The sequence below is a fragment of the Lontra canadensis genome, unplaced genomic scaffold, assembly GCF_010015895.1.
Source record: "Lontra canadensis isolate GAN:19392208 unplaced genomic scaffold, GSC_riverotter_1.0 scaffold91, whole genome shotgun sequence".
NCBI lineage: Eukaryota > Metazoa > Chordata > Mammalia > Carnivora > Mustelidae > Lontra > Lontra canadensis.
Window position 1 is genome coordinate 2,142,718 of NW_022631085.1, and position 15,669 is coordinate 2,158,386.

General features: G+C 50.3%; 1 protein-coding gene across 1 annotated transcript in view; it reads right to left on the minus strand.

Moving 5' to 3' along the window:
* Window positions 1-15,669, minus strand: part of XYLT1 (xylosyltransferase 1) — a 294,235-nt gene that overhangs the window by 73,833 nt on the left and 204,733 nt on the right. The window lies entirely within an intron of this gene.

Below are 15,669 nucleotides of genomic sequence, written 5' to 3' on the forward strand. Positions count from 1 at the left end.
GAACAACTAGATTAGAGAGGTTCCCTTTCTGGTATACACAAAACTGGAAGATTCTAAGAGCCGTTTTAACCCCACATGGAGAAAGATCACCTGAGAGGAAGAGAACACAGAGGAAGCAATGCCAAGAGACGGGATCCTAGCGGTGCCAAGTGACGGGACCCTAACAGCACTATGTGACTTACTCCATCAGCCTAGCTGGACATCAGCCACCATCATCGCACAGTTTTCTTTGAACACCCAGATCCTGTATCAGACCCACCTGCATCCCCCTGGTTCCAGATGTCTTTTATTCTAGAAGTAGCCTTAAAGGCTCCTTTTCTCCTGCTTGCCCTTGCCAACACTCCCAGGGCAGGGTTTCAAGGGGGTACAGAGCTTATCGATGGCTTAGTTCATTACAGTTTTGACTAGAGCTCTCCTGCCTCTCTTCAGCCTGATTTCCTTTGGGTCAAACCTGGTTTCTTCTGGGTTCTAGGTTTATGAGACCCAGAATGTTGTCAGGGTCATAGCTGCAGGTGTCAACTTGGGGTGTCAACTTGGAAAACAGAGAACTGGGAGTGTTTAGTCTAGAGGTCAGGAGATCAGGAGCCTGTCAGTGTCACTGGAAAGCTGAACGGCTGCAAATGAACAAGGCTCCTTCTAGGCTGTTCTAGAGGACAGGATGAAACTAACATGGCTAATGTCCAAATCACAAGGCAGGGCCTCTGTGGCCTGCGTGCTCTGGCTCGGGAAGGCCTCTGTACCCCGATAGCCCTACTCTCCACCCTGGACCTGGCCTTCTTTCTTTCCCTTGAGCAAGTCTGTTTCTGTCTCAGGACCTTCTCCCTGGCTCTTCTAGCTCCCTAGATCTTTGCATGGCTGCATCTTTCCGTCATCAGTTCACAGCTCAACAAAAGACCACCTGCCCCCATCAGCCACATCACTCTCTTCTACCTCACCTTAGCTCGACTTTCTGCATGGCATTTAACACCATCTGAAACTGTGTACCTGCTCACTTGTTAACTGTATGAGCACCCCACTGGAATATCAGCTCCGTGAGAAGAGGAGCTGTCTCAGCCTTCTTTGTCATCAAACACACAAGGCTGTAACAGTATCTGGCACACCTCTGGTTCTTGATGAAGAAAGAAGTTATAGGAGGGGTACGTTCTGGCTTGGTACCATAACAATCACAATGCATTTTACTGAGCATTGACCAGCCCTTGCCATCCATCATTTCACTCAATCCTCTCACCAGTCCTGTGGGAGAGTGCTATTAGTCCCATTTTGCTAATGAGGAAAACATAGCCTGGAGAGGCCAAGGGATTTGTTTGTTCAAGGTCACACTGCTGTAACTGGTTCAGCTGTGATTCAAACCCAGGTCTGTTTCCAGAGCAGATCCCCTGAAACGCTAACACACACTACATTACCATGCCTAGACTCTGGAAAAGTTGATAATAATTCTGCTTGTTAATGAAATACCCTGTGGATTCGCCATTGCAGGGAGGTAGGCAATGCATTCAAGGGCTATCACAGGTACTGCACAGAGGGTTCCTCTACCATGTGGGAGGCTGACTCTAGGTGGCCAAGAAGATCACATCTTTGCATCCATCCGTCCATCCAAATCCAACCACCTATCCATTGGAATCCAACCAGCCATCCATCCGTATCCAACCACCCAACCAGCAAACCATTCAGCTACACATCCAGCACAGCATTCAATGGCTTATCATCCAGAAAACCAACCATCCATTCATCCATTCCACCCATCCACTCATCATCCTTAAAACCATCCATCCATCTGCTTACCCATCATCCTCAAAGCAAATCATCCATGCCCCCACTCTTCCGACCATCTATCAACTCATCCATCCATGCAATATTAACTTAGCCTATACTACAAGCCAAGTATCGTTCTAGGTACTAGAAAAAGAAAATCTGGGGAAAAAAAAAATCCTTTCCTTTGAGGAGCTCTCAGCCAACTAAGGAAAAACAGAAGACAACGATCAATTGTTTTAGGACCAAAGCGTGTTCAGGTTGCCCTTGGAGGGCGAGGAAGAAGCGATCAATCTGCCTGCAGGGACAGAGGCGATCTCAGCAAGTGTAGCCCAAAGCTCCTGAGCCCCTCTCTTCAAGTGCTCCAGACGGATCCCAGCATCTTTAGGCTCCTTGGCTGTTCAATCAGTAGCTGCAAACCTGGGGTAATTATCATCTTGGCTCGGGTTGAGGACAGCCTGGGCAGAACCAGATAGGGCTATCCTCACCGCCCTCTCCTCGTCTCTCCAAGCCAATCACAAATACACTGGGCTTTCTTGGTGACTATATGAGAGGGGCATGCCTGGGGTAATCATATCCCTTTAAACACTCCTGCAACTTTATCTATCCATCCTTCCATCCTTCCATCCATCCTCTCATCCACCCAGCCAACCACCTACTGACCCACTCACCCCATCCTGCATCCTTAAAACCTCCCACATGTCAGCCCTGGACAAAGGCTGGAGTACAAAGACATGCAGGATGGGAGCCTGTTTTCACAAGTGGATCATGAACAGACTATGGAATGCGAGAATCTAAAGTAAAAGATAATAAGGTGTAAGAAAAGCTTATTTCTCTCCTTCCCGTGACTGTAGCTCAAAGGCAGCACACAGATCTTTCCCATACTGGCAGCGGCCTCTCCTTGCCTCCTTTGGAAACTCTTTATCAGACAAAAGAGGATTGTTTAAAAACAACGGGTACTTAGTGCCAATTTTTTGCATCTGGACGTCACTGGGTGATTTTTCAAAGGCCTAAACTAAACATGGCCCATGACACTGTATCTTACAGGAAGTTCACTCTGGAGAGGCTCCTGCTGGCCCTGAGGTAACACTGCTCATCCCTGCCCAAGGTCTCGGGGTAACAATGACCTGGAGTTCTTAGTGACTGAGGCTGATGGGGCCTTTGGGGTCAGCCGTGGATGTCTGTTGCCAGGTTGCTGAATGAATGACTGGATGAAGGAATGCCTTCTGGCTGCTCTGGTCCAGAGGAGCTGACATCATCCGAGGGCCTGCTGCGCACCAGCATTGTGCTGCGCGGCAGGTGTGGAGCTGGAATTTAGCTTTGGGAGGGATGTGCTGTAAGGCTCCAACGCTCAGAGAGGTCCCCATGTTTCCCCAGGGTCGCACAGGGAATGAGGAGAGAAGCAAGGAGTGGAAGCCCAAATCCAGTCCAGCTACCTCCATCTGCCCTCCTGGGAATCAGAGCAGGGAGATGGGGAAGGCTGGTGTGAAGACTGTAGGGTGCTGTGTGCTGAGGTGGAAAGAAACCTTTTGTAACTTTCTTTAAAAAAAAAAAAAAAGATTTTATTTATTTGACAGGGAGAGCAGGAGCAGCGGGGCGAGGAAAGGCAAACGGAGAAGCAGGCTCCCTGCTGAGCAGGGACCCTGAGATCACGGCCTGAGCTGAAGGCAGATGCTTAACAAACTGAGCCACCCAGGTGCCCCCTTTTGTAACTTTCTTTAGGGTTTCAGAATGAAGAACAGATTCACAGACAGACACAGACGTGGACGCTTTCCTTCTGAAGAAAGGAGCTGAGCACCAGGAAACCAGGCGCTATCATTCCAGCAATTGAGCCTCCAGACTGAAAGCCGTCCCTGGGTCAGACAGCTGGTCTGGGGAGTAAGTAGCAAAGAGAAGAGAGAACAAAAACCCAGAGCTCTTCTGGAGTACAGCTATTTTGAGGATAAGGGTGGGTGGGAAAGAACCAAAATACCTGAAGAAAAGAGACTCACACGGAGGGAGGAATGAGGGAGAGGGGCAGAAAGGGACAGACAGAAATAGAGACAGAGACAGACACAGAGAGGGAACGGGGTTGCAGACAGGCCACGCTCACACCTTGAGAAAAACAGAGGGAGACCCAAGGCAGCAGGACCTCCCCCTGACTCCCACCTATGGAGAGAGAACCGTATAGAGAGACCTACCCAGAAACACTGAGAAAAACAGAGACACACACACAGGTACAAATAGAGACAAATGCAAGTGATCAGATGCTTGTATAGAGGCAGGGAGAAAACGAGGAAAGGGGGGAGCCACGGTGGAAAAGTCGGATCCACTCAACCCCGAACCACGGCAGCCACACTTAAAAACAAAGGCAAACGAAACCCCCAGAAGCTCAAAAGGCAATAATGCCTCCAGGCCTTTTCTATGGCCCTTGGTCTTTCACAAACCTGCTGCCCCCTCACCTAGGTTCTGCGCCGTCATGAGCCCAGTGATGGAGCTGGCAGGACACCCTTAGGCTGGCTCCAGAAACAGCTGTAACATGCATTCATACATTCTGGCACACAGTCGGACCTCAATGCATTTTGCTGAACAACAAGAGAGGGAATGAGAGAGTTTTGTCCCCACATGGCGGCAGGGCAGGGGTGCTATTCAAAAGGGCTGAGGTTCACACGATGCCCTTTGCCTGCTGCCCACAACCACTTTCCTATTTTTGTTGCACACCCCCGGTTTCTGTAATGACCATTCCAGCAAGCTGCTCTGACACGGGGGTGGGGAGCTGGAGATGACAAGAAGCCATACCACAGACAGGATGGGGACGCCCCATGCGGCGGCCCCCTCCACACCCCAGCCCCACTGCTGAGGCTGTGGTCTAGAAAAGCCTCCTCTACCAGGAGTGGGTCTGCAGCGGATTGCGGTGAGATGGCCAGCACAAGCAGGAACTGGGCAAATGTTCTCTCCTACGCTGCTGGCAAGGCTGGAAACGGCCACAACTTTACCAGCAGTGATGTGACAGCAAGAATTATAATTTTAAATATGCATGGCCCTTGACCCAGTAACTCCACCCCCAAGAATCTATCCTAAGGGAAGGAGAAGAAAGCATGTCAGTCTCTATGTACAGAATGCACTTTCGTTCATTTATTCATTTATTTGGTGTCTTTTTTTTTTTTTTAAGATTTTATTTATTTATTTGACAACAAGAGGGAGAGAGATCACAAGTAGGCAGAGAGGCAGGCAGAGAGAGGGGGGAAGCAGGCTCTCTGCCCAGGACCCTGATATCATGACCTGAGCCGAAGGTAGAAGCTTAACCCACTGAGCTACCCAGGTACCCCATTTGGTGTCTCAAAGGTGCCAGGCACAGTTCTTGCCATATTAGTGGATTCAACAGAGTCCTTTCCTGCATGCTGCTTAGTTTAGTGGTAGAGAGCCAATAGAATAAGTAAGCAAATAGAAAATACAGTTGGTGATCATGACACAGGCCATGAAAAAGGGAACAAAGGCATATTAACGGAAGAGGTTTATTTAACTATGGTGGCCAGAGAACACTGATGTGGGGATAAGCGAACAAGCTTTGAATACAATGAGGGAGTGAGCCATGTCATTATCAGGGATGAAGAGGATTCTGGGCAGCTGGCATAGCAAGTGCAAAGGTCCTGAGGCCAATGGTCCAAAACAGGAATTGCCCTAAAAGGTCTTATTAATACATACTGATACAGAACATTGCCTATAATATACCCAGCAAAAGACAACTTCTGATATGTAATCCCTAACAATTTATAAGACATGCTTCCACATATAAACAGAGGTTCATACGGCGACATGACAGTTTTCCTTTCTTATTTATACCTTTCTGCATGATCTGCATTTGGTGTTCATTTTACAGTGAAACAGAACAAAGGTGATGCTTACTGATAATTCTAACATCAACTGTTTATCGAGTGCTCCTACACGCTACGCATTTTCTATGATTTTATACACACACACACACACACACACACATATATTTTTACTTCTAACTAAAACCCTGAGAGAAGTGTTCCTGTCCTCCTGTTATATGACTAACTAACCTGAAGCCCAGAGAAGTCCCACATGGGAGGCGGCACATCTGTGACACTGAGCCCCCTCACTGCCACGATGCTCAGTAAACTGCCACCATTACAAAAAAGAGCAAAACCTGCTCCTAGAAGCAGCATGCCTGTCGACTTTCAGCTGCAGCGCAGCTCACGGTGACATGTGGTCAGAGCGATGTGGGTCTTCACAAACAGAGACCCAAACACTGCCCAGCTCCTAAAAAAAACCTATGAATTCACCATTCCATGATGCCCATGGCACAAAACAGAAAATAAGTGGGAGAATCAGAGTGATGAGGGACAGCGGGAGAAGCGGACTTCAGACCAGTGTTAAAAAGCCAGTTTGTGGGGGAGAATGTCAAGCAGACTTCTGCGATGCAGGTGCGAAGGCCAAGCAGAGAGAATCGTGGAGCGCTCCGCCAGTTCCTACCTGGGCCATGTTTGGCCTGTTGCCCAAACTCTATATTTCTCATTATGGTCTTGGGTCAGATAAGGATTCTGTAACCCTCAGGCTCCAGAGAGAGGCTGGAGAAGCAGCTACCTTGCAAGGGTCACTGTGTTGTACAGATGCTGTGACGCTGTTAGTGACCTTCCAGGAAGACCATCTGGGAGGGGAAAACACGGTGCAGGGCCCTCTGGTCAGACAGACCTCGGACAAGTCATGCAAGTGCCCTGAGCCCCAGTCTTCCCATTTGTAAAGTGGGTATGTTATAATCACAGCCTCTGTGTCACGGGGACTTTCGTGCCCAGCACCAAACACGGTGCCTGGGATGCAGTAAACTCTCGGTAACGGTCAGTGTTCGTGTCATCATTTCGACGAGGCTGTTCCTTCACAGGGATCAGCATCAAGCTCTGTTTAGCTAATGGGCCCAGATCCAGGCTCAACCCCAAGACTGCTCAGGGTCCCAAGGCTGTGCACACGCTGCTTACAAATAAACATCCAGAAACAGAGCTCTGCTCCATAGCTGAGGCCTCGGACATTTCGTAACAACCGTGATGGGTGGTAACTATGTATGGCAATCGTCCTTTTGCCGTGTCTACAACTGTCAAATTCTTACGTCACACACCTGAAATTAGTAGGTTATACGTCAACTGCATCTCAATTTAAAAAACAGTAAACATAAGCACAAAAAATCTATGATACTGCTCAAAAAAAGAAAAAAAGCCAAAACCCAAACCAACCAACAAAAAACAAATTGGAAGAAGTCACTTGGCCAGAATAGTTATTTCACCAACAAAGCCCTCAATGCTATTTATACTCTGAAAGAGCCTCTCCTGCCTGCTGCGAGGGGAGCAGCTTTCTGATTTGCTTCCCAGTCAGAGGGTTGGTTGCGCTGGGAAGGGACAGAAGCAGAGGCAGGGCTGTGTGCACATGGGGCTCAGGTCGGGAGGCTCCCAGCTGGGGCGTGACCAGCTTCCTACTGCCCGGGAAGCCACAGGCTATGGTCAGCCTGCCATTCTGCTCTGCTTCTTCCCGGGGGTGGGGGGCACTTCGGGAGGACATGGTTCCTCTCTGATCAACGGTTCTTCCTCTCTCAAGTGGGGTTGATTATACTTGTTCTACTTTTAATTTTGGGGGGCGCCTCCATCCTGTTTTCCAGAGCGACCACACCGCCTTGCATTCCCATCAGGATGGACGCTGAGGACATGACGCTAGGTGAAATAACACCCTTCGTGGAAAGGGAAACACTGCACGAGTCTCACCCACGAGAGGTATCTACAGTAGGCACCTGCATAGCATCAGCGAGTGGGACGGGGGCCGCCCGAGGCTGCGGGTGGGGGGATTACTAACAATGGGCATGAAGTTCTGGGCAAGCAGGACGAGTCAGCTCCGGAGACCCGCCGTACAACACTGAACCCTTAGTCACACGATTGTGCGCTTGAAGATGTGTTGAGAGGGGAGATCTCGTGTTAAGTGTTCTTACCACAATAGGATAAAAAAAATGTACCCAAAAGCCGTAAAGAGGAGTGAGCAATCCATTCCCGACCCTCCTGGGTCGTGCGGTGACTCACGACTGTGGACTGCGGATGGCACGCGGCTTCACACTGGAGGCAGGCACGTTGCACAGAAGTGGTACTCGTGGCACCGGGAAGAGAAACCTTGACATGTTCTAGGTTCCTTGTCGCATTTGAGCAGAAATGCCTTTTCCCACTGGGAAATTTCTATGCGGAGGTTTCGTGATGAGAACTTGGGAGGGGGCCGCCTGGGTGGCTCAGTGGGTTAAGCGTCTGCCTTTGGCTCAGGTCATGATCCCACGCCCTGGGATGGAGCCCTGTGTCAGGCTCCTCAGTCGATGAGGAGTCTGCTAGTCCCTCTCCCTCTGCCCCTTTTTCTCTCTCTCTCAAATAAATACAATCTTAAAAAAGATTGTATTGCTGTCTTGCTCTCTTTTTCTTGCTCTCTTTTTCTTTCTTGATCTTTTTCTTTCTCTCTCAAATAAATACAATCTTAAAAAAGAAAAAAAAAACAAAACAAAACTTAAGAGATGCCCAGTGCCCAGAAAGAAGTCCTGTTCTCAGTAGGCTTAGAAAGGTGGCACGGTATGGTGGCAAGTGCCCAAAAGACAAGTCTGGGTTCAAATCCTGCTTCCGCTGCGAACCAGTCACGGGCCCCTGGGCAAGCCGTTTCCCTTCCTCGATTCCTCTGACCCTTATAGAACGACGATGATGTCTAGGTAAACTGAACATTTACTATGTCCTTAGCACTATCCATTTATGGCCTCATCATTTAATTTTCCCAAGGTCTAAGGAAGCAGGTACCAAGAATGTAATCCGATCCCCTGCTGAGGCCAACGGGGATACTGAGGGAGTGATGACAAGTCACCTTCTCCACAGAGTGCCAGAAAAAAGACAAACACTCAGGTCTGCCGGGCTCCAAACCTGTGTGTTATGCTACAGGTGAGGGAGACGAAGTCTCCAGTCTGGGATTCCAACCTTCAGAGCATTAGCACTACGCATGGAAAGACGTCCTCTGAGAGCCAGCTTGGCTTCCCCAATTTCCTACTCTCCCCCTCTCCCTCCCGCCCCTTGTTTCTCTTCAGCTTAAGATACAACTGACGTATAAAATTTTGAGATACCTTAAGTGTACATTGCAGAGACTTGATATACACCGTGACAGGTCCCCCATCCACCTAGTTAATTAACACACCATCACCTCACACATTTTATATTTATCTTGTGTGTGTCTGTGTGTGTGTGCGTGTGTGTGAATATGTAAGGTCTACTTTCCACAAATTTCAATCATACAACAAGGTGTTCTCAACTGCAGCCACCATGATGCACACAAGCCCCTCAGAACTTGTCCCTCTCCTAACTGGTGGTATGCGCCCTTTTACCCACTGCTACCGATTTCTCCCATCCCCCAGACTCCAGCAGCCACTTTTCTACTGTTTCTAGGAGTCTGGCTTGCTCCTTTCCTCCCTCCCTCCCTTTTTTCCCATTCTACATCTGGGTGAGACCACGCAGGATCTGTCTTTCTCTGTCTGGCTCACCCCACTTAGCCTTACGCCCTCGAGGTCCATCCCTGAAGGCCCGCGGGGCAGGATGCCCTCCTCTCTCGCCGCTGCCCACATACATCATGTCACCTGGGTGTTGGACAGCTGTCAGCACCCCCGGACGAGGGCAGGTCTCGTGTTTTCTGGGACATCATCACCACCCCTCCGCCCTGGCCTGGCCCGGAGCATGCTCAGCGGGAAAGCCTTGGGGAAGGAATGATTTCTGACTGATGGATTAAATCCGACAGCTCCGCCCAGGTTTGGGGCCCGAGAGGCCCGCACGAAGACATGGGTCTGAGCCACTGAACTGGACTGTTTCCACTCATCCAGTGAACCAGCAGAGGGCTGGGTCCCCACCTTTCCTCAAGGCTTTAGGGCAGTGGGGGGGCCCTTGCCGAGGCGTCAGGCAAATGCCCAGCTGCCCTCCAGCGTGGGAGCTGCTGCATCCCTGCTGTCTGATCACCAGCAGCGGGACAGGAGCGGCGAGGGCAGAGGGCCTGCAGCGGGGACCACGGAGTGGGAGAGAAGGCGGGCGCAGGGAGAAAGCTGGCCAGGCCAGCACCCTTCAGGGCTCAGGACCTTTCTTGGCGAAGCCACCCTTGACCTTCCCCTCTCCCTTCTCTGAGTCTCCCGCAGGCCCTCCAAGCATCCTGCACTGCTTTTTGAATAAAGCGGTATAAAATTGTGCCAAAATGCACCTAACATTTAGCATCTTAACCACCGGTAAGTGCACAGTTCCGTAGTGGTGAGCACGTCTGCACTGCTGTGTGACCCACCATCAGAACTTTCCACCTTGCACAACTGGAGTCCTTCTCATTAAACCACAACTCCCATTCCCTCTCCTCCCCAACTCCCAGACAACCACTGGTCCCTCGGCCTCTCTGAATGGGACCACTGTGGAGATTTCACACATGTGGAATCGGAGAACAGTTGTTCTTCTCTGACTGGCTCCTTCACTTACCATCATATTTCTAGGGTTCATATGCGTAGTAGCATGTGGCAGGATTTCGCTTCATTCTGAAGTTGAGTAAGGGTCTGCTATAATGACAGACCACATTTTCCTTTCTCCACTCATCCGCTGGTGGACAGCTGGTGGCTCCCACCATTCGGCTCCTGGGAATAATGCTGCTAAGGACACAGGTGTCCACGCGTCTTTGAGACCTGTCTTCCACGCTTTTGGGGTTCATCCCCAGAGGTGGAATTGCTGGATCATATGTTAACACTCCTTCCTTCCCTCTGCTCCCTCCCTCCCTCTATTTCTGAGGGACCCATCTCGCTCTCCTCACTCAGCCATCCCATGTAGGGACTTGGCCTGGGACTGTATCCTGAATCCACCATTTCCTCACAGGTCAACTAGCCACTCTGTGCCTCAGTTTCCCCATCTGCAGAAGAGGCATCTCCTCTGAGGGATGCTGTAAGGTCTAAAAGCTATAACGCAGGCAAAGCAAGATCATGGAGCCGGACAGCACCAAGAGCCAGGTGGTGAACCCATGGGGGCTGACTCTGGAGGCCCACCCCCCCGGCCGTGCACTGAAACTTGTAATAATTTACAGGTCTGAGAAGTGGTGTCCGGGACTGAACCTGGAAAACTTTTAGAGTTGGGGGTCCCTAAACATGATGTCAGAGTTCCCCAAGGGACAGGATGTCGAATGGCCCAGAGTATCAGGGTGGGACCATGATTCCCTTTCCAGTTCTCACCTAGCCCTCCGATGAGCCCACCCAGGAAGCCTTAGGTCAGCGCAGCCATGTCCTGGGCAGCACTCCCTTCCTAAACTTCCTGTGCCAACAAGGAGAGACAGGCCCACAGGACTGGGGTCTTTGGCAGGCGGCAGGGGCAACCAGCTAACGCTGAACACTGCTGGACCCATCTGTGTTGCTGGGGCCTCTTTATGGCAAATGAGAGCGAGATTTCCACTTATGGCAGGGATGCAAAATGGTTCTGAAAATAAAATTGACTTAAGTAAAAATGAAAGTGAGTCTCTTGCAATGAAAACGATATGAGAATAATAGGGCAGGGGGGGATGTGGATATGGCAAAATCATGGAGATGGGAGAGGTGTGAAGGAAGCTTGAGGAATGTTAATTGGACTGCACAAGCTCGCTTCCTGCCTGGGACGTGCCGAGTTTGTTAAACAAACGAGGGAAGGGGAAGGCCAGGTACAGACTGATGCCTGAGCAGCCCCATATGTCATGAAGGACTCACAGGTCCTTTCTCCAAGGTTGGCTTTCCTGGCTTTAGGAAACCAGGAGGTTTCATCAGTAGGTTTCTACGGTAGGCTCTTGGAGGGACCACCTTCCTGCCGAGGAGAGAGAGCCGGGGCCCACCGAGAAACAGTATCCTTCCGATTTTCACCCCAATTCGTTGAGCACTTAACATTCATGAAGTTCTTTCATAGGCTTTTACCTCTCACAGAAATGCTGCTCATGGAAATCCTCCCCATTCATGGAAAATTGTCCTGGGATCAGAGAGGATAAGGAAGTTGCCCAAGGTCACAGAGCCAGGAGGTGGAGAGGAGATTAAGGTTCAAGTGGATCGGATTTCAAATACCGCTTCCATGTCCAGATGTTGCCTGGCACGAACCCCAGCTTTCCTAACACCACTGGGGCTCCTGCTGGACCTAAAAGGGTTTCTCAACCTTGGCATAATTGATATCTGGGGCCCGATCACCTGTGGTAGGAGGTGAGGGCCACCCTGTCCACTGTAGGATGTCTGGTCTTATCCTCGGGGTCTACCAACTAGATGCCAGCAGCACCCTCCCCAAATTATGTCCGTTCCTTGACAAACATCCCCTGGGAGAAGGGGACAAAATCACCCTCCATTGAGCAGCACTGCTCTAGAACTCAAGTTCTCAAAATCTGGTCTCTGATCAGCAACATTAACAATACCTGAGAACTTGGTGGAAATGAAAATGTCAGTCCCCTCACCCGCTTCTGACTCTGCAACTCTGGGGGTGGGGACCAGCTACCCACCTATGACTGAACCAGCCCTCCAGAGGATTCTGATGCCAGCTAACGTTTGAAGATCACCAGTCTAGGCTAGTGATTCTTAACCCTGGCCATGCATTAGAATCACCAGAGCATCTTAAAAAAGCCCAACCCAACTCAACCCAACCCATGCTTTGGCTCCTCCCCCAAGAAATTCTACTTCGGTGACTTTGGTGGGTGCCAGTATTGGCAATTTTTTTTAAAGCTCCCCAGGGGATCTGATGTGCAGTCAGGGTTGAGAACCCCATTTTGGATACCTTCTTTTCAACCATCCTTACAAAACCATGTCTCCCCAGGTGTCGTTCTACCCAGCCCCATCTCCTGATGCCACCTGAGATCCCCATGGCCTCCTGCTCCGCTACAGACCGAAGGCTAACTCACTGTTATTTTTCTCCCACTCTGAGGAAATGTCTCCCTCCACCCCCGACCAAGCACTCAGGAACTGTTCCTGCTCACTGATTTTTTTTTCCCCCCCTCCATTCAAGTCTGGAGTTATTAAACCACAGCCCATGGCTGAACCGTCTTATTGATTTTATTGTTGAGAGCCCTGGGATATTCTAATGATGTACTGCTCAATAAATGGAAACTGGTGGGATAGATATTGATGGCGTATGGTACATTTCACTGTAATTCATGGGGTCCCAGTCATTTAGCCTCTTACACATTGTCTGTGAAAACACTATGCTTTGTCCCGCAAGCTCTTGTCCATCCTGCTGCTGTTTCTTTTCCCCATGTGTCAGGTGGAAAGAGCTATGATGGTAACAGCTACTACTGAGTATTTCTAAACACAGAGTATTTCAGTTACTTCTTACAGCAGGTCTTTGGGAGAGATACCCTGATGATGCCTATTTTACAGATAAGGAAGTCAAGGCTCTGAGCAGTTACTTGACCAGGCTAGCCAATGATACACGGTGAAACAGAGATTCAAATCTCCCTTTGTCAGCCTCTAAAATGAGCCTTTAGTGGGCTTTTCACCTCCACTATGGTAGGACTGTTTGTGCTCCGCACCCCCAAATCCTTTTTTTTTTTTTTTAAGATTTTATTTATTTATTTGACAGAGAGACACAGCGAGAAGGAATACAAGCAGGGGGAACGGGAGAAGGAGAAGCAGGCTTCCCGCCGAGCAGGGAGCCCGATGTGGGGCTCGATTTTACTGTACCTGAGCAACCTTCTAGATGGTTTCAGTACGGATGAATGTTTCACTTATTTTTCCCCTTCTTAAGCATAGTGATCCTCAACAAGGACTACTGGGATTTGAGGAGAGACCGTTCTCTGTTGCGTCAGGCTGTCCCACGGATTACAGGACCTTTAACATAGTGCCCCGACCGCCCCTTCCCCTTGGCCTTTCCCTGTGTCCCCTAGGGGACCAGTATGATGGTGGCTTGAGAACCCCTTGTCTCATTGGGAGGCAGGAGATTCTTGGATGAGATGGCCTCCTTCCTTCTTGGCGATATGGGCAGGCACTCTGCAAAGGCAGCACGGCAACTGGAGAGAAGTTTAGCTCTGAAATTCGAGATCTGGGTTCAAACCATAGCTCTTCACTCACTGTGACTGTGAGGTCGGGCGAGTTTCATCACCTCTCTAACATGCTGGCTGCTCATCAGTAAAATGAGGGCAAATACGACTCCCACCAAGAAGGGAAGAATCTATGGTATCCCTCAGGAAAGTGCCCGACACCGAGCAGCGATGCTGAACCTAGGGCAACTTTGTCCCTCCTGACACCTGTCGTCTTCTTTTTTAAAGGTTTTATTTCATTTAGAAGGGGGAAGGCCCAGGGAGAGGAAAAGAGAATCCAAAGCAGACTCTGTGCCCAGCACAGAAACTGATGTGGGCCTCAATCATACGACCCTGAGACCACGATCTTAGCTGAAACCATGAGTCGGACACTTAACCGACTGTGCCCCCCCAGGGGCTCCTGCCCCCGGCCTTCTAGTGCTCATCTCAAATTCCTGATGCACTGACTTCACAAGCATAAAACAATGCAGCGTTCTCCATGGGGTGGTTTGATACTCAGCTCCTGCAACATGCCAGGTGGGCACCGTCCTGGGAGTGGGCAACAGAGGAACGCATGTGCCACTGAGCACCACGGCTCATGAGGGGCAGATGCCCCTGAAGAGAAGACAGACAACTAACACATCAGTGTTCCCCAGACCACTTCTGGGATATGAAGAAAACTGAATGGCGGTCATATTACTATCACCTTGATGATGACATGCGAGTGACTAAATTCTAGATCTCCTCTCTCCTTTTCCCACTGCCCTTGCCCAGCTGCCCTTTCCATGAAGCCACAGCCGAGTTTAATGCCATCAAAGTCCTACTTCTGTTCCTAATTCTGCTGGGGTGTCCTCCCCTTTTCCTAACACACCAGCTTGCTATGATCCAGACTGTGTCCCCAATCTGAAATCTTACACTGAAGCCCTGTCATGTGACCGTCCTGGAAAGGGGCTTAAAAGGGGGTGAGGAGGTTAGGTGGGGACATGGGGCATGGCCCAGGTCCCATGGGAAGATCTCCTTGTAAGAGGAGGCAACAGAAAGCCTGGGTTCCCTCTGCCCCGTGAGGAAGTGGTGGTCGGGAAGAGGGCTCTCACCAGCATCCAGCCAAGCGGCACCCTCGTCTTGGACTTCCAGCCTCCAGAACTGTAAGAGAACAAGTTTCCGGTGTCAAAGGCCTCCAGAGCTGATTAATACTCTACTTAAGGAGGTCAAGGGACCATTTCTTGGGCTAAGATAGAAGATCTCTAGGTTGAGTAAGGAGTTGACTGGGCAGACAGGGAGGGGCAGGTGTCCCGTGCAGAGGAACAGCATATGCAAAGGCCCGTGAGGAGAGACAGCGTGGTCAGTGGCAGGAGAGGGAGGTGGGCCAGCGTGGCTATCCCCACAGAGGCTGAGATGAGATCAGGAAGGACAGACAGCAGGGGCACCACATGGAGTCCTGGGCACCATTAGAAGGACTGCAGTGGGACAAGGCAATGAGCCATCCCAGAGGGCTTGTGAGGGATGGTTAGGGAGTGGACGGCAGGCTGGACTGTGCACTGCACAAGCAGGATGGTGCGAGGGGCTTGGCTGCACAGTGCAGAGTGGAGGGCAGGTGGGGGCCAGGAGCACCACGCGCTGCTACACTCTGAGGTTCAGGGTATGGAGAATGCTACTTCATCCACACTCCCCGCCTCTTGGACCCTGGGGTTGCCGTTCGCAAGTTCTCCTAAGAACCTGCCTGTCGCCTGACGTTTTCATCTCTGTCCTTCTTTCTCCTCTCCTGAAGGAACTTGCAGGCTCAATAAATACTCTGCCGTGGAAAAACGCAGCGACTCATCTATTTTTATTACAAATGGAGCCACTGGAAGAGGGAACAACTCTTATTTATGTCTCAGGGTAAGGGCTTTGACAACAGGTTTA